Source organism: Lontra canadensis, unplaced genomic scaffold, assembly GCF_010015895.1.
Source record: "Lontra canadensis isolate GAN:19392208 unplaced genomic scaffold, GSC_riverotter_1.0 scaffold129, whole genome shotgun sequence".
NCBI classification, from domain to species: Eukaryota; Metazoa; Chordata; class Mammalia; order Carnivora; family Mustelidae; genus Lontra; species Lontra canadensis.
This window is the reverse complement of record NW_022631123.1, coordinates 1,872,389-1,878,427: the sequence shown is the minus strand read 5'-3', so window position 1 is coordinate 1,878,427 and position 6,039 is coordinate 1,872,389. Positions and strand designations below refer to the sequence as shown.

The window sequence follows — 6,039 nt, the reverse complement described above, 5'->3', positions numbered from 1 at the left end:
GTTTTTATCCAAAATGGAAAGTTCAGGACATGTAAGGTGTTGTGGCCATGAAAATGCTTCACTTAGGTCTCTAATTAGGGAAGAATATAATTCATGTATGACCACCCACTTCTGCACTCTCAGATACATAACATTTATGACAGTGCCACATTCTGGGGGCTGCTCCAGGCCCTTGACTGAGTGCAGCAGGAATACTAAGGCAGGCTCAATCCTGAGCAATGGGAGATTTGCCTGATGGACAACTTTTGCTTGAGGACCCCCATTGACATTATTATTAATGTGTTTAGAAATGCACCCTAACGTAAGCTTCTCTACTTGACCTTCATTCTTTCCCTGTCTCTTTTACAGGAGTCAGACTTATATTGCAGTCTCTCAGCTCTTCCAAGTTCCTCTAGCCTCCTCCTCACTTCCTCTCAGAGACACTCCCTCTTGTAAATATTTTCCACATTTACTTTCATCTTGTTGTCTGCTTCTTGAAGAACCTGGACAAACACACAAAGGAATCTTTTCCCCAAGGCCCATGACGTTGTCTCTTGCTCAGGTCTTTGCTTTTCTAGAAAACATTTTGATGACAAATCTTAAGGTGTTCAGAAATTCACTATCCAAATCAATGAGTTCCAAAGAGGAATTTCCTTCCATATTTTCAGTTAGTGCCATTATTTTATTTTCTGACCTTTCCTCACACTTCTCACATTTCCCTCTTTCCCATTCTAGTTCTCCCCACTGACAGAGAAAGCAAACAACTCCACCATAGTATTAAACCATGGACTGTGTCTTGCATGACTCATTTGAGGGAAATACAACACATCACCAACAGATGATGGTGAACTATGTACATAGAACCAAAGCTCCTTATTTAAAGTGTGTCTCTGTGTGTGTGTGTGTGTGTGTGTATGTTTGTTGGCATTCTAGAAGGCAGCAATAAAGAGCAGATTAATTTAATATGCTTGAAGTGTCAGGTTCTTGGCTCCACTCCACGCTCTGTTGACAAACAGCATATGACCCCTGACAATTCCTAGTTTAGTTTTTCTTCCTTTCTCCTACATTCTGGGTTTCTTTCTCTTGTCCTCCTCAGGGGCCTTACTTTGAAATCCTTCCCTCCCTCTCACATACTGCATCTGCTGCCTCTCAAAGGGTCCTTCTCTAAATCTGATAAGCCTGCTTAATTGTCTCCCATCCTAACAAACAAACAGATAAGCAAAACTCAAAAGACCATGCCTACTCTACCCACCTCACAGGAACGTTATGGGTGGGCATAAGTTGGCTTGGCTATCAACTCTGTGAAAGCAGGTTTATGTCTACTTTAATCTGTGTTGCAGCCCCTGACCCTTGCCTTCTACCTCGATCATGACAGGATAACAAACAAATAAACAGTTATTGAACGAATGAGTGAAATAGGATAATACATGTGCTTTTTGAAAAATAACACTTGTGCTTTGAAAGTGGTGTTCAATACAAATATAAAGGGTTATATGATAATTAACTTTTATCTTCTTTTTGAGCAAACTTTTACTCAACTATAAAACATGTGCAGAAAAGCACACACATCATAGCAAAGTTCAATGGCTTTTTGAAATGTATTCATACTTGTATAGCCAAGACTCAGATCAAGGAAAAGAGTACTATTGTCACCCAGTACTTCAAAGTTCCCCTTATTGTTCTTTTTTCTTAAAAAAAAAAAAAAAAAAAAAGATTTAATTTATTTATTTGAAAGAGAGAGAAAGAGTGAGAGAGGGAGCACAAGCAGGGGGAGGAGCAAGGGGAGAGGCAGGCCCCCTCCTGAGCAGGGAGCCTGATGTGGGGCCCTATCCCAGGACACTGAGATCATGACCTGTGTGGAAATCAAGAGTCAGACACTTAACTAACTGAGACATCGAGGCACCACTGTTCTTTTTTAATTACTGTAGACCTTCACTCACCAACCTGTCTTGGGTCCAGCTTCACTATCTCAACACTGTTTTGGAATTTCATCCATATTGTTTTCTGTGTTTAACTCAGTCTCATGGCTTTGTAATATTCCGTTATAGGAATATACTCAAATCTATGTACCAGTTCTACTGTTGATAGATATTAAGGTTTTATCTCCAGTTTTTCACTACTGTGACTAGTGCTTCTCTGAACATTTTTGAACATGTCGTATGGTAGATTATATCCAGATTTGTTAAGGCTACGAATTAAAATGCCTTAGGTGGACCTGGGTGGCTCAGTCGGCTAAGCATCTGTCTTAACTCAGGTCATGATCCCAGGGTCCTGGGGTTGAGCCCTACCATTGGACTTCCTGAACAGCAGGGAGCCTGCTTCTCGCTCTGCCCCTCACCCTGCTTGTGTTCTCTCTCACTCTCTCTGTCTCTCTCTCAAATAAATAAATAAAATCTTAATAAAATAGAATAAAATGCCTCCTGTAAACACTCCTAAAATCCTAAAACATTTCATAAGGAATAGCAACTCACTCAATTCCACTCAAATAAGAAAGGTTTTATTGAAAAGTACAGAAATTCCACAGAATTCAAAAAATGGGAAACTATCAAAAGCAGCCATATGAATTCATAAAGCACAGCATTCGGGTTTAAGTAATTTGACATATTTTAATAGATCCAGAAGCATTATCTTACATAGAACATACATATAATGAAGTAGAAGGGCTTTCACTAAAATGTGTAGATTAAATATGTATATAGTGCATATAATACGTACCACATAAATTTTATCTCCATGTACCTACATTATTAAAAGTTCTATTGGCCACACAATTCCTCACAGGTGATGAATTTGTGCTATAATCTTTACTCAGATTTCCACAGCGATATCCTACCTACACCATTGGGTAAGTAATTACTGTTTTCTCTAGGTGCTTACTTAGGTGACCTCGTGCTTTGTTATTCAACCTTCACTGAAATGTGTCATGAAGTACAAGAGAGAACAGGACTATTATATTATTAGATAAGCATACCTGTCCCCTGGCTAGTTCAAAAGGACATTGTAAGAATTAATGAGATTATATCATTGAAGTACCTTTAAATACTGGAAAAATTCAAACTATGTAAATGGTTATGACTTTAAAATGGTCACCAACGGTATATTTCGGGAGTGTGATTGTATTCCATTCAAAAATTATTAAGTCAATAAATTAGCTTTATAATGTCATTTTTACTAAATTCAAAGGGTAGAGTCTTGAATTAATTTAACTTTTGTGAAAGAGACCTTTTCTATAAGGCAGGATTCTTTTAGTTGCGACTCTGAAAACCCAGCCCAAAGGAGCTTAACTATTAAAGGGAATTGATTGGCTCAAGTAATTGAAAAGGCTGGGGGCAGTAGATCTTCAGGCATGGCTAGGTGGAGAGTTTTAAAGGATAGAATATACTGAAATAACCACTCTCTCTTCTCAGTTCTGCTTTCTCAGAGGTTATTATCATTGTTGGGCAGATTCTCCTCTGTTAAGAGCAAATTTGGTCAATAGAGGCTTCAGAGGTTTCTCAACCTACATACAAACCCCAGGGAAAAAGGACAGCTTTCCCAATGATTTTATGAAAATCCCCAGACAATATTGGCCCACGACAGCAATGAATTTCCCACTCTGGTCCATGAAATGCAGCCTCGGTTAGCCAGGACAGGTCACAGGTGTATCCTAGAATCAGAGGTTTCAAAATTGTCTGATCCAGACCAGAGAGGGAAGAGGGGGATGGGCTGCCCACCCAAAGGAGGAACTGGTGTTACCATAGGAGGACAAGGCTAAAGGCAAAACCAGCAAAGGACCAAGTATCCTTTATGCCAGCGTGGAATGTATAAATCAGAAAGTCCAAAAAAGAGAAATGTTTCCGTTAAACCCAGTTTTGTTTTTAATATTTCTTGAAGATTGATGAAACATTCGACAGTTTTCATCTGAACGTTCCGCCATTGTAAATTACCTCCTGGGTTTAGCAAAACTACTTGCCAAAATCTTATTGACTGGGTGTTGCAGAGATTCACTGCTACGTCTCTCCTCAGCAAAAGCACAACCGTACAGATGTTAGTCAGGATATCTGGGACCCGTAAGTGAACATTCGGTGACTGCGTAAAGCAAACCAGATGACCCTGTCATGTTTGCAGACATATTAGCTAGGGACTCTGCGAGGTTTGAGAGAGCAAGTGACAGGTTAAAACTCCAGAAGAGTTAAACTAGAAGATGAATTAACCTGATTTTATTTGTAGAAGAGACTCTCTACAAATAAATAATTAAAAAGGAATTTAGAGCCTCAAGGGGGAAAATTAAAGGTCTTCTAGAATGGTAGAAAAATGTAACAAGGGCAAAGAAAGTCAAATTACAACAGATGTACTTGTTGGCGGGTCATTTGAATTTTGCTGGCGGGGCAACCCCAGCAGGAGGGGTATTTTCACATCGTTTAGCAGAGGCCACAGCAGGGGTAAGGAGTTCTAATCAGCTTATTAGACTCACAAAGTCATTAAAGGAGGCATGGGCATGTGGGAACTATTTATGGAAATAGTCAATGAAATGCTCGTATGACCACAAGAAATAATGGGAAGTAGATGTTGCTTATGGACACATTAAGAGAAAAAAGTTGATTTATTTTGGCTGAATGGACGAACTCATGAGCTTCTCTTTGGTGAGGAAAAGAATTGTTCTGAGAATGAGGCATGGTGCTGGCAGCTTTAGTGCCCAATCTTGGACCATCAACTCCAATTAAGCCCTTATGCCTCTTTGGTAAGAGCGATTAAAATATTAATTTACCTTACAATATTGGTTATAATATGTAAACTTTTCAGAGTTCTTAAAAATCAATTCTGATGGGGAGAATTTCAAAATTTGGGGGATTCTGCTCTTCCTACAAGGATTTCTTAGTAAAAAAAAAAAAAAAAAAATTTTAATCTAGACACAGATTTTGGTGATTCTATAACCTAACTCCAGTATGTAATATCTGCTCGTTCATAACCCCAATCTCACTCGTATGCATGGTTTAGGGAAGTAAAAGTGTGCATAAGAGTGGCTGTGTTCAGATCACACCTATTGTCACCAGCAAGGCGCCAAGACCTGACTTTTACTGCTTACCTGCTTATACCCATGACCTTAGTCCCACATTTTCTTTAAACTTTTCTTTCCAGTTTATCTCTTAACAAGAGACCCTACAGGCATAACATACTGTGATGGAACTGAAACTATCCTTCAAGCAGTAATAACTGCCCAGAGAAGAGCTCTGGTGACCCAGACTACCCAGGCCAGTTTGAGCTAAACCCCTAATTCCCATCTCTAAACACATGGGCCTGGAATGACTTCTGGAATGACTGACAATGACCGTTATCTCATTAAAATACAAAATCTCTGCCCCAGGAGGAGCACAAGCCTCACTTACATAACATGCAATGTATGTATAGCATGTTTCCTTAAGGCTCACGCTTGACCTCGTACCTATTTCTAAATACAAGTCTTCAGGGCTGGCAGATTGGGCAGACCTGGCCAAGATTAAGCCTCCAGACCTTTGTCAAGAAGGAGGAGGAGCTGCTTAAGCAACTAGAAGACCCAAAGCTGAAGCTGTCCCAGCTGCGCACCAACAAAGCGGCAGGTGGTGTGGCTTCCAAGCTCTCCAAGATCGAACTTGTTTGCCAATCTATCACCTGTGCTCTCACCATCATCAACCAGACTCAGAAAGTGCACTGCAGGAAACTCTTCAAGGGTAAGATGTTTAAGCCAAGAAGATCTGTGGTCCAAGAAGACACATGCCATGTGCTGCTGGCTGAACAAGCCCAAGGAAAACTTGAAGACCAAGAAACAACAGCAGGAGGAGGGGCTATACTCGCCATTGAAGTACAAGGTCAAGGCCTGAGCACTAGCATCAAGAAAACACAAACAAACTGAGGGGGAAAAAAAAAAAAAAAGATTTCCTATCTCAACATTCATCCTAATCCTAAGTAAAAAGGACCCATTCACCCTTCCTTGGGGAGTCACAGCTTTCAAAGTTACCCCACCACCCATCTTATTTGCTGCAAATACAATTAAAACTAGCAACAACTCAGCTGGTGTGGTTTCTTTCTATGACTCATCAAGGA

General features: G+C 40.0%; 1 pseudogene; it reads left to right on the top strand.

Moving 5' to 3' along the window:
• Positions 1 to 4,632: 4,632 nt before the first annotated feature.
• On the top strand, positions 4,633 to 5,816 carry LOC116857927 (annotated as a pseudogene).
• Positions 5,817 to 6,039: the final 223 nt, after the last annotated feature.